Source organism: Melitaea cinxia, chromosome 3, assembly GCF_905220565.1.
Source record: "Melitaea cinxia chromosome 3, ilMelCinx1.1, whole genome shotgun sequence".
Classification (NCBI taxonomy): domain Eukaryota; kingdom Metazoa; phylum Arthropoda; class Insecta; order Lepidoptera; family Nymphalidae; genus Melitaea; species Melitaea cinxia.
The window spans coordinates 7,157,589-7,170,285 of NC_059396.1; the positions used below are offsets into that span (position 1 = coordinate 7,157,589).

Below are 12,697 nucleotides of genomic sequence, written 5' to 3' on the forward strand. Positions count from 1 at the left end.
GGAATAACCATCCAGTTGATTGGTTATCCCGCCTGGCTTTGAAATACAAAAGCCGAAGACAGGCAGCAGCGTCTTCGGTGCGACAAAGCCAGCCCTGCGGTCACCAACGCTTGCTTAGCGTGGTGCCCGCTTGCCAAATGTCTTAATTTAATTAGAACCTCATACATTACGGACTATAGGTATACCCCAATAACTGTCACTTAAAGTGTCCAATAATTATTTGTATGCAATTTGGAGTATCAAAAAATATCAATCATTTCAGCCTACCACAGTCCACTTCTGGACATAGGCCTCCACAAGATCAGGCCAAAAATGGCGTGAACTCATGTGTTTTGCCCATAGTCACACCGAAGACGCTGCTATTGTTGACGCTGTGTATTTCAAAGTCAGCAGTTGGATGGTTATCCCGCCATCGGTCGGCTCTTTAAGTCCCAGGGTAGTAGTGGAACTGTGTTATCCCTTAGTCACCTCTTACGACACCCACGGGAAGAGTGGGGGTGGCTTTATTCTTTACTGCGTAACCACACAGCATAAAAAATTGTCAAAACAAAGTGAAAAACTACGATTCAAATAATTCAATTTAAGCATTCAGGAAATTATGGGAAGCGGAAAAAGCCAAGCATATAGATTGCTCAGAGTTTTTTCTATATTTCTCGGTTGGCAAACAGAAGTATTATAGACGACTGCAACACCAGAAACATCGCAAGTGCGTTGCCTCGGCAACCCCATCCCCAGTTCTCCCCAGGAGCTCTGGTCACCTTACTCACCAACAGGAACACAACACTGCTTGAAATCAGTGTTGTTTATCTGTGATCTTCTGTAAGGTACTACCCCAGTAGGGCTGCTCTATATTTTGAGCAGGACATTTTCAACAGTCCTTCCTCAGTCATTACCTCAGTTAAGGTTAATTGTTTTTTAGTGTTCAAATCAAAAATAAAATCAAGGCCTTATATACTATTTAACCTTTTTATTAAAGTCCATAAATATCCGTGAAGAAACAATTTTTTAAATAATTTAATTTCTTTAAAACCTGAAGTGAAACACATTGGCCGCATTCCACTAAGCGTCCGCAACGCCCGCCCATCCCATTCTATCGTTCCACCTAAGGCCCGTTGGGTGCTGTCAAGTGTCAAGTATCAGCTGTGTGCTCGAAATATGGCGGTATGGTGAAAACAGGCATCTATGGGGTTATGAATAAATATTTCGCCTGAATTGGAGTAAAATTTAACTCAACGTGGATTCCTGAATTTATCGGTGCCTTTTTGCTGAATCGAATGAGAGATAACATTATTTGATATGCTCAGTTGTTTTTTTTTTAATTCCCGCAACTTTTTGATGAAAGCCAACTCTGACGCACCAGTATTTTGTGGGCGAAGTGGATGGGATATGGTCGCGAACAGTGACGTCACCTATGATGTCGAGCGATCGCTCGCGATAGCCACGGGCCTTAAGTGGAACGATAGAAAGGGTGTTACGATCGTTGCGGTCACTCAGTGGAACGCACACTACAAATTTACAAAGAGCGTAGAAGAAAGGAGCATCATCTTTATATATCAGAAAGTGTCCGTTCAAAGTAATTAAATAGAGGACGTCATTGTAGCACGAGGGTAATTTTAAAAATTAAAGAACAATAAGGAGAGGTAAATACATACGAACAGAAATACTTTCGCTTTTACAACTTTTATCATAATTGTCACTTTATGTTCACAGCAAAAGCTCTTTATGATTCACAATAATTTATTGACTTTCAAAGTTATAACAGTAATTGTCTAGACTAGGTTATAGATACCAATTTTTTTATTTCGAACTCGGTATACTTTACGTTCTCTGTAATTGCTCACTTTATATCATACTTTTGGTGATATTTACGCCATTTCAGTTGAATTTTGAACTATAATTTAACGTTGGTAGCGGACACTTTTTCAGCTGTATCTTCATATAAGATGGTTCTCCTTTCTTCTTCACGCCATACTTTTATTTAACATAGTTATACATGAATTAAAGGTTTTAAAACAAAAAAAAATGTTTTGAGAATAATCATTTGTTAGGGCCGACGTTAATAATTTAACGGATAATTAAATTACAAATAAAATGGTTATATTTAAAATATTAGTTACTAACAATATTACAAGTGACGTTTGGGTGACGTGACGCTATATGTTTTTGGTTTTGTCACTTTGCGGGATTAGATACTATGAAAGAAATTTTATTTATAATAACTTGACCGCATTATACTTTTAATGTAAATCTGCAAGTACCAAGTTTTATTGAATGTGTTTGTTTTTTATCATAAGGACTTTACTTTTGTAGTATAGTATTTGAAATCGTAGGTATATTTAGTTCAACGACCTTGTTACTGACAGGTTCATCGTTGTGACTGAACTGATATATGAAAGTGCTGTTATAGAAGATAACCAAATTACGGCAGAGGATGGAGCCCTCGAGAGAACCAGGCGAGTAATAACATATTTAAACCTAGTAGTAAGAATAAACAACTAAGTCATGTGTTACATTAAACTGAAATAATTACAAAAAAAAACAAGTTTTTTAATGATAAATACAGTGTGGTGATCTTATGCTTCATAATATTCTAGCTAAACTGTTTTAAAATACTAATGCTATATATATTATTTTTATAGCTATAGATATTTTTGTTTCACAAAGTATTTTTGAATATTGTGATAGTTCTAGTCAGTGTTGCGTTAGTATTATTAATTGCAGTAAATTACCTTAAGAATTAAATTAATCTTATGTAAATAATATCTATACAATTAATTAAGCTAGTTTCAGATAGTGTTTTAATTTAATTTTGTTTTCTAAACTACAAAACTAATAGGATAATAAATAGTTTTTTTTAATAATCTGTTGTAAAAATTAAAAAGAATTAAAACACTTATTAATTAAATTATTCTAACTGTACTACTACTGTTACTTTTCTATTATATCAAATTGTAAACTTTTTTAACTAGAGATCGCTTACTAACATATTAAAGACATTATTAAGATACAAATGTTTGATGCAATCTTATAGTATTGGCTATACACAGAACATACTTAAAAACAAAAATACTATTTATACCTAGCAAATTACTTCTAATAGTACTTTCTAGAATAACCCATAAATTAATCTGTATGAGTCCTGAACCTTTTTTATTTTGCGACTAGCCTATGCGTTAAACCAAAATTTTTAACTATCTACATACAAGTATAATAATTGTGTAGTTTAAGTATGAAATATTTACAAATTTGCATTTATTATATTCATTTGGAAATACAAATATTTTCATAAATATTCAAATTAAAATAATTTTATTCAAATAGGGTTCAAAATCACCTTTGAATCATCATTTGACAAATAAAAGTTTTAATTCTTTTTTACGTGAACTTCGGCACAGTCTTGGAATGTAGATTCTGCAGAGAAGAACCGACAAGAAACTCCGCAGTTACTCTTTTATTCAATAAACTGTGTTTATTACAAAATTGGTAATGTCTTGTATAAAATGCTGTGCAACTTAGTCTTTATCATTTAATCTTTATCATTTATGTGATCTTGCACCAAATATTAAGCTTTAGTTTTTATTTTCTTTATATATATACTTAAATGGAGGATTTAAGTATTTTTTGTACTTGAAATAAACTATTTTCAAAAGTGGTATAATGATTTCAATAAAATTACTTAGCAAAATAGAATTAGAAAAATTATGAAATATAAAACAAGATAATATTAGTAGCTAGCAATAGCATTGTATGTAAGTGGCTTATATAATTATTTAATAATACTTGTTGTTGGCAAACGTTGTTTTGCCATATATGTTATTTACCCCCCTTATAAAACTTAGGGTTATGAAAAATAGACGGCCCATTCTCAGACCTACCCGATATGCAAGCAAAATTAAAAAAAAATGGGTCCAGCTGTTTCGGAGGAGTATTATTGTAAGTAACATTGTGACATGAGAATTTTGTATAAGATTTTTAAAATATTAATATTTTTTAAGTTAAAAATCTTACTTGCTATCAGTCTATTATTCTGTAGCATTTTTATTAATACCAATATTTAATAGGGAATAGCTATTTAATTTAACTGTAATGGATGTAGCTCAAAGAAGTTTATGGATACTACATTTTTATTTTCATCATCAAACTCCTATTTATTTGTGATATATTTAAATTTGCATCCTGTAAATACTCAAGTTGTAATTTATTAAATGTGAAACACACTCCGATTTCCCTACAGGCCAGGAGACGTTAAAATGGGCCTGTATGGCTAATAATAAAACCTATCAATAACTTATTCGTGAAATAAACTTTATAAACAAACAGTGAAACAGGCCCCAAATATCTCACAATAATGTTGAGTGTTAGTCATAATAATGTTACAGAGATGGCGCTTATTTGTATTTACCTGAATGACAAACAGATGGCGTTATACGTCAGTCAGTTACTTTATTAACACTAACTGAAAGCCATTAAACCCAAGAATTAATTAATTAATTAATTAAGTCTAATTTTATACATTGATATAAAATTATACGTTTATTGATATAAAAAAAAGAAAAAAAATTGAAAAAAAATTATATACATGGTCACATATATACACGGTCAGTAATATTTGAGTGTTCATTTTGCCCGCTAAAATACATCTCATGGCTCTTAAAATCATTTAGTTTTTGCTTTGAATTTTATTTAATTTAAGTAAATTAACTATACTATATATTAACGGCTTATTATTTTCTTGAATAATAAAAATGGATTTAGTTTAAAATATTTTTAGCGTCTATCTCACCTAATAGATGGGGGGGGGGGTCCAGGCAAATCTCGCCAAGGGAGGGGGTAGGAGTCTAAACTGATTGAAAAATAGCTCACGTAGTTAATGGATGCGCCCTAACACACAATACCACGGAACACTTGCCACACGGTCTACACGGTCAGCTGATGCCAGCTATGGGCGCTGCCATATTTGTCTAGGCGACACGGTGCGACATGCGATAGATGAACGAAAAACGACATGTGATAGTTTGGGGTGATAGAATAAGTTTCACTTTATAGCTCACGTAGTTAATGGATGCGCCCTAACACACAATACCACGGAACACTTGCCACACGGTCTACACGGTCAGCTGATGCCAGCTATGGGCGCTGCCATATTTGTCTAGGCGACACGGTGCGACATGCGATAGATGAACGAAAAACGACATGTGATAGTTTGGGGTGATAGAATAAGTTTCACTTTAATAATCACTTTTATATAAATACAAGCTGACCTTAATGCTGCTTAATGCTTGTGCTGTTATTAACCCCCTTAACCCTACCTATAAAGGGGGCTCCTTATAGGTAGGTACTTAGGGGTATGAAAAATAGATGTTGGCCGATTTTTAGACCTACCCGATATACCCGATTTTTTTTTTTAAATATTAGTCGTTATTATATGCTAGAGCTCGAGGTAAACGTAGCTTAGTAGATAGTGGTAGTGTGGTGAAATTGCATGCTGCATTTTGTGAAAGCAGTAGCACGTGTGATGCGTCGCGACAGGCAGCGCGGGTGGATGGCAGGGTGAGGGGTGCGCAGTCGTGTGCAGTGGACCACTCGACGTCGCACAAGGTCAAGGAGAATGATTAACAACGAAAATACAGCAAAACAAACGGTGGAGCGGGGTAGGAGCGGGGACACGGCGCGCCAGTCAGAACAGCGACGCCGTTCGTATTCGCCGTGTGTTTGGCGACGTTCGCGACGCACTTGAAAATCGATGTACGATCTGTGACCGGCTTTTAACACTAGTCATACATCGTAATTTTGATCGAATCTTGATGACATACGTAACGGCTGCACCCATGCGCCCTCGCCACTTGATTGCGTATGAGACAATCAAAATGTCTCTTCTGGAGTAGATTTTAATATGCTAATTCTTTAAAATGTGACGATATAACATTATTTTGTAGCATTATCATTATTATAAAAAAGGAAAATTGTATTTAAACCCATGATAAATAAAGCATGCTTAAAATTATATAAAAAAAAGTATGTAAATTAGCATACTTACTTAATTATACTTTCAGTGAAGTGACTATATTAAGTACCTTTTAAATTACTAATAGCATCGCCTGGCTTGAATCTTCTTATTAGTATTGAGACTATCGTGTAGATGTTGTGAATAACATTGTTAAGAAAGTGTTTAAAGTTATTTTCTTAACACTACGCGCATATAAAGTTATAATGTTTTTACGCCCTATGTCTTTATCTGACGTGAGTCGTAAAGAGCATTGCAAGGTTGCCAGTGTATTGACTCCAATGGAGGTGAACACGTTTATCTGTTCTATCGCTCTAGTCGCTGCATTTCCATTGATTTGTACTCGTCACTTCTAAAAAGATAATACAATTTCCTCGTTTGATAGGTTGACGTCAAGGTGATGTAACTGACTGTGGAAAGCGTGCCAAAGAGAGCGCTGATGACTGGTTCCTAATCAGGCTTACTTATCAGATCTTACCGCACTTGAATTTTTAATTTAATTCCAATAAGTTTTAATTAAATATTAATATTATATAGTTTTTTTTTTCTATCCCGTAAGAAGATATTCTTTAGCAACATTTTAAAATATATTTTTTATCTCTATTGAATAATATATTAGAAAAATCACATTTTTCATAATAAAACGTTCGTTAAAAAAAAAAAAAACTAATTCATAATAAGAACTGCAAAAAAGTTACTTTATGTTATGATGCTTCGAGTATCAACAAAAACAACTTCTATTAATAATATTCCCATTACCTTGAATATTTACTCTTTCTAACAAAAATTCTAAAATAAATTTTATTGTCCTATTTTACGTTGTTTTCAGTAAAATTTAACCAATTTAATTTCAACATAATTGTGTTTGCTCGCAAACGAAAAAAAAAACCGACTTCAATTATATCGACGAGTAATACAACGTAGATCGACGAAAAAAATAGTCAAGTAACTACGCGTTATCAAAGATTACCCAAAAAGTAGTTATCAGATCTCAATAAAATTTATATGTGACCACATGACAAACATCAGCTTTTGATTAAATTAAAAATTATTAAAATCGGTACACCCAGTAAAAAGTTATTGCGGATTTTCAAGAGTTTCCCTCGATTTCTCAGAGATCCCATCATCAGATCCTGGTTTCCTTAACATGGTACTAAACTAGGGATATCTTCTTTCCAACAAAAAAAGAATTATCAAAATCAGTACATCCAGTAGAATGTTATGCGGTATAATACAACGTAGGTCGACGAAAAAAGCGTCAAGTAAAAACGCATTATTAGATATAACTCGAAAAGTGGACGTAGAATTGACCACCTTACGATAAAAATTAATTAAAAAAAAACTAACTAATTTAAAAAAAAAATTGTCGAAATCGGTCCACACGGTCAAAAGTTCTGATGTAACTAACATACATTAAAAAAAAAGGAAAAAAAAATACAGTCGAATTGAGAACCTCCTCCTTTTTTGGAAGTCGGTTAAAAACTACATAATTCAATGCAGCACAGAAATATTAATACTGTGGTAATAATTTTTTAATAGTGTAATTTTTTCGTCCTTCGTTATTTTGTGACCCTTATTAGTTTATCTGATGTGCTTTTGTTACAGCATTAAATTTTATGTTTTTATGTTCACGTTTTCTATAATCTAATGATATTATCAGATGCACTAAAACAAAGTTATTTTGTATTAAGTTTTCCTAGGGTTTCTCATTATTTAAAATCATTAATTACTATTTAATCTCAATATTTTACCGATAATTATAAAATAATTACAAATTTTATACAGACTGATACATTTTAGACTAGACTTAGATGGATAAAAATTGTCTACTGACGAAATTGTGACTACTGTAATTTATTTTATTACGTGGTTTTTTTAGTGTTGTATCATTGTCAAGGCCTTCTAGTTTATTAGAATTCGTTGCCGCCCTCGTGCTAACTCATTTTTGGCATACTAACACGCTGTTTTAATTTTTGTTTCACATAAATATTTATACTTTGTTATTGCGATATATGTACGTGGATAGGTATTGTATATTTAAAAACAGCTAGTAGTGAAATTTCGTTTTCTTGGATTAAGAACATACACAAACTACCTACTTTATTTTGTCGCCCGTCTACACTTCGTTTTGTTATCATAGGTATAGAATTTCCCTTAGAACTCACATTTAATTTTAACTCAATTTAAAAAAAAAATTTAGTGATTAGACATTTTTAATTCTATAAGTTATAAAAAAATTGTATTACTTTAGTTGTCTTAAAATATATATTCGTTAGTTGTATTTCCCGTTTTTAAGTGCGATTTGATAGCCTCTGGTATTTTATATCTTGAATTACTTATATACCTAGTTTAATTAATCTCTTATTATAAGATATAATCTGTTAGTTATTTTGACACGAAAGAATAACAAACACACAACAACAAACAAAAAAAAAAAACCATAATATCAATTCCTATACAAATAACAATAAATGACAAATTTTATCGATTCGTCCTGTTATATGTATATCTCTCATTAGAGTATAATTTTTTAGTTACATGGTTTGTTTAGGTTGTGCTATCTATCAGCCAGTTAAAAGACAGAGCCTTTATTTTAAATCCCATTTCGCACAGCGTTTCGGTAATTTGTGGAAGTTGAAAAAAAAAAACAGCAAAATGCGTGTCAGACTTGTTTGTAGAGGACTTCGCGCCATTTACATCTCGACTCACGTTTGGCATTTTTTTTTCTATTGCATGCTTCCAAGGAGGCTGTGCTTTTTTGAGTTTACACTATAACAACATCAAATCACATTTCATTAAGTTTGAAGGTTAAACATGTTAATATAATTTTTTTAAATTATAATGATTTTTCTATTTATAAAAAAAGTTCTAATCTTTATTTGCGAAATAAAATGCTGGAAACCACGTCTACTAGATGTCCAGTAATGAATCAATGACAAAAATCGGCATACATGATTAGGCCGAAAATCAAAAACATTGTTTTTTTGACGCCATTAATAGAATTGTTTTAAGCTCAGGTCCATAATATAATCATATAATTGTAGAATGTTTAATATCTATATATATGTTATGTGTATAACCGGAATTTTCGGTACTTTCGGCTCTTTTTAGTTTTAATTATTAAAATAAGTGTTATTCTTCGAAAGTGTAGTATAATTAAACATTTAAGTAAATAGAATTAAACAGAAATTTATCACTCGGTCTTCTCATCGACATTTTCTTATTTTTCTATTATTGTGTTTAGTAGTAACAAATAAGCCAAAAATTAGTAAGCATCGTTTGCTACCGTCACTAATTGGCCATGTCTGAAGAAGAGATTTTAAACGAGAAAGTAATGTTACATCTAAGTTTGGCTAGAAGTAAATTGCTGGGATAAATTCTAAATAGATGTATAATTCTGCAAATATATCGACGTAAGACTATTATGCTTACGAAGTGGAACCTGCGCTTTTGGTGTCTTGCTAAAGCAGTAGAAAGTAACCTCTATCAGTTTTCATTAACATCATAACATGAATCAGAAGGCACACAAAGCAAAGCAAAATGGTACTTTTCAATCACTGCATTGAATTAAACTACTGACAATGAGGAAATGCACAGCCAATCATCCTCTGATGCGAACACTCGATGGGGTAAGTTTTAAGGAAAGACCTAGTCGGCAACTTATTCTTTTAAAAGGCAAGAAGTCTGTCTAGTGGTCAAATGGTACAACTGAGAGCGTAAGCTCCTGAATTGACTTTGATAATAATGTACCTTTTCTCAGTTTCGCACACCATTGGATTACATTGGTTTATGGCCGTAATTGGTAAATGCCGTTCACATTATGGTGGAATGTGTCCGAAATTAAGATATTAGAAGTAATATGCAAATAACCCAAAATTTTAAATCCTCTCTCAGAACCGGCTAAACTATTGTACAAGATTGTAAACATTGGTATACGACGACGACCGCATTAATTTTCTTGTATGTCACATTTGTGATGTTCCTATAGAATGGCGTAGCCCTTATGGACTAAAACTCCTTAAATAAAGAATAAAAAACGGCTATTCTAATAACCAACCTACGAAAATATTTAAACAACAAAATCAATGTTTTCCGATCGCAACGAAGTTCAGGGAAAACATTATTTTATGAAGTCTGGTTGTTTTCAAGTGGTACCGGTACTTTCTTATTAAATGTAGTTAATTTATTCTTATAAAATTACCAATCAAAATGCTGCTTTAATATGTAAGTATAATTTTTTTTTCTTGGTTAAATAATTGCTTTATATGAATACACTAGCTGTAACCGCGACATCGTCTACGTGGAATAAAAAAAAATGATGGTTTAGTTCGCAGAGTTATAAATTAAATAAATTTCAAGAATAAAAGTAGCCTAAGTTATTCTTTACTACATCAGCTATCTGCCAGTGAAAGTCCCGTCAAAATCGGTCCAGCCGTTTCAGAGATGTTTTTTAAACTTGTAACGTTTTACTGGATGTACCAATTTTAATGATTCTTTTTTTATTGGAAAACTGGTGGTATTTACTTGACTTACTTTGACGACAACTTTAATAATGTTCTAATTTTATTACTCTTATCCACGTCAATTGAAGTTTTTTTTTGCACACTTCATAAGTGAAGTGGATGAGGCTGTGCTCTACACTCGCTTTACAAAAATCAAGCGATTTCTTTAAGTAAAATTGTCCCTATTTATTTTCTATCGCACTTGTAGAACAATATCTTATGTGTAGCTGGACAGATTTTATGAAATTTTGTGTGCATATCGGGTAGGTCTGAGAATCGGCCAACATCTATTTTTCATACCCCTAAGTTATAAGGGACGGGGGGGATTAAGGGGGGGGAATGCATATAAGGCAAAACAACGTTTGCGAGGTCAGCTAGTCTAATATATAAAATTCTCGTGTCGCGGTGTTTGTAGTTAAACTCCTTCGAAACGGCTTGACCGATTCTCATGAAATTTTGTGTGTCGAGAGTTGAGAATCGAACAACATCTATTTTTCATCCCCCTAAATGTTAAGGGTAGTCCACCTCTGAATTTTTTTTCAATTTTTAGATAAATTATTTATTCTTTATTTTATTATGGTTTGGCGTTGAAAAATGCATACAACCCTAAATTTTCACCTTTCTACCATAGACATTTTGCTTTTTAAATAAATAAAAAATTATTCCGTGGACGTCGGACTATCAAATGTATGTATGAAAACTGGCGTGGTCACGATAACTGCCGAAAAACTTAACCGATCAAGTCCATTTATTTTTTATACGCTTCAGTATAGTTTAAAACTAAGTCCTTTCGAAGATCACAGTCTTTCAATGTAGTTTATTTATAATCAGCAATAAACTTTAAAAAAAAATGAGATTATGATGCGTGCAATTTTGGATTTTCCAAACTTTTTTGCTTTGTTTCAGCCTGTTATAATATCCCGCTGCTGGGCAGTGGCCTCTTTCCCCATGTAGGAGAAGGATCAGAGCTTAATCCACCACGCTGCTTCAATGCGGAATATTCCCTACTAGGAGTAACGATCGCTCGATCGATTAGCTGTACATGATAACAACCGGGACCGACGGCTTAACGGGCTCTCCGAGGCACGGTGAGCAGACACCCAGACTACGATAACATTTGTATGGCCAATATAAATGTTTGTCATGTGCGGGAATCGAACCCGCAACCACCAGCGCGACAGCCACAAACCAGTTCTGTGACCGTTGCGCCAACAACTCCTATATTGAAATAGCTTTTTTTAATTTCTGTTACACAAACAACTTGTATCTGCACCTAGCGTTACTGATAAATCTTTCGTGGAAAATTCTACAGAAACATATTGTTTGATAAAGAAAGTTACCGTATTTATGTACATTAATTTTCGTTTGTGTATAGACCTACCTATTCACTGAGAATTACTGTTTGAGATTATATTTTCATTATTAAAAGAATTTTTTTACAAAAGAATTTCAAAGGTTATATGTTAGGGTAATAATTTGCTTTTTAGCATAGAATATTATTAAAAACGTAATCGTTATCGTAGACGGCTAATCGCGGACGTGAGTGAGCCGCGTCACGCCTTGGGAAGCGTTGCTTGGTCACGGCCAAGGTCTTCGCTGTCGAAATTATGTAACTCTGCTATATTATGTTTGTATACTGTTTCTGTCATTAATTCAATCTCTTGAATAAACGTAGTGTGATTAAAATTAATATGTAAAATTAGACAATAATAAATCGTGATAGATTATTATTTGGTATTATGTGGTGACAAATTTTGTTTTTTTTTTTTTTATATAAAAAAGCGTGCTTTAACACTTTTGCACGATTGAAGTAAAACTTAACGTAACTCTTCCTCTTTCTATCTTCACCAACTTATATCTCCCTCTCAAATTCCATTCGCCTCGCCCGATTACACTTTTCGTAACGCTCTCGTCACGCATTCACCAGCTTACTCCCCAAGTCAAGCGTGCATAAAAAAGTTTTACTTTAAAAAACGAGTGTGCTTTTAGACGACACAACTGAAGTAAAACTTCTTTAGCAATAGGTCTGCACAATAGGCCAGCTCGTGACTTAGATATACGTAACTTAACAGGATATGAGAGAAAGGAAAAAAATGTGTGCTCGCACCTCTCTCTCGTTTCGTTCGCCTAATCCTATCATAAATTTCGTAACGCTCTCATCACGCATTCACCAGTTTACTCCGCGAGTCAA

General features: G+C 33.1%; 1 long non-coding RNA gene across 1 annotated transcript; it reads left to right on the forward strand.

Annotated features, from left to right (window-relative positions):
* The first annotated feature begins 6,053 nt into the window (after positions 1-6,053).
* LOC123669359 lies at positions 6,054-6,536 on the forward strand. Its single transcript, XR_006745742.1, has 2 exons — positions 6,054-6,291; positions 6,390-6,536. It is a non-coding gene; the product is annotated as an uncharacterized LOC123669359 (long non-coding RNA).
* Positions 6,537-12,697: the final 6,161 nt, after the last annotated feature.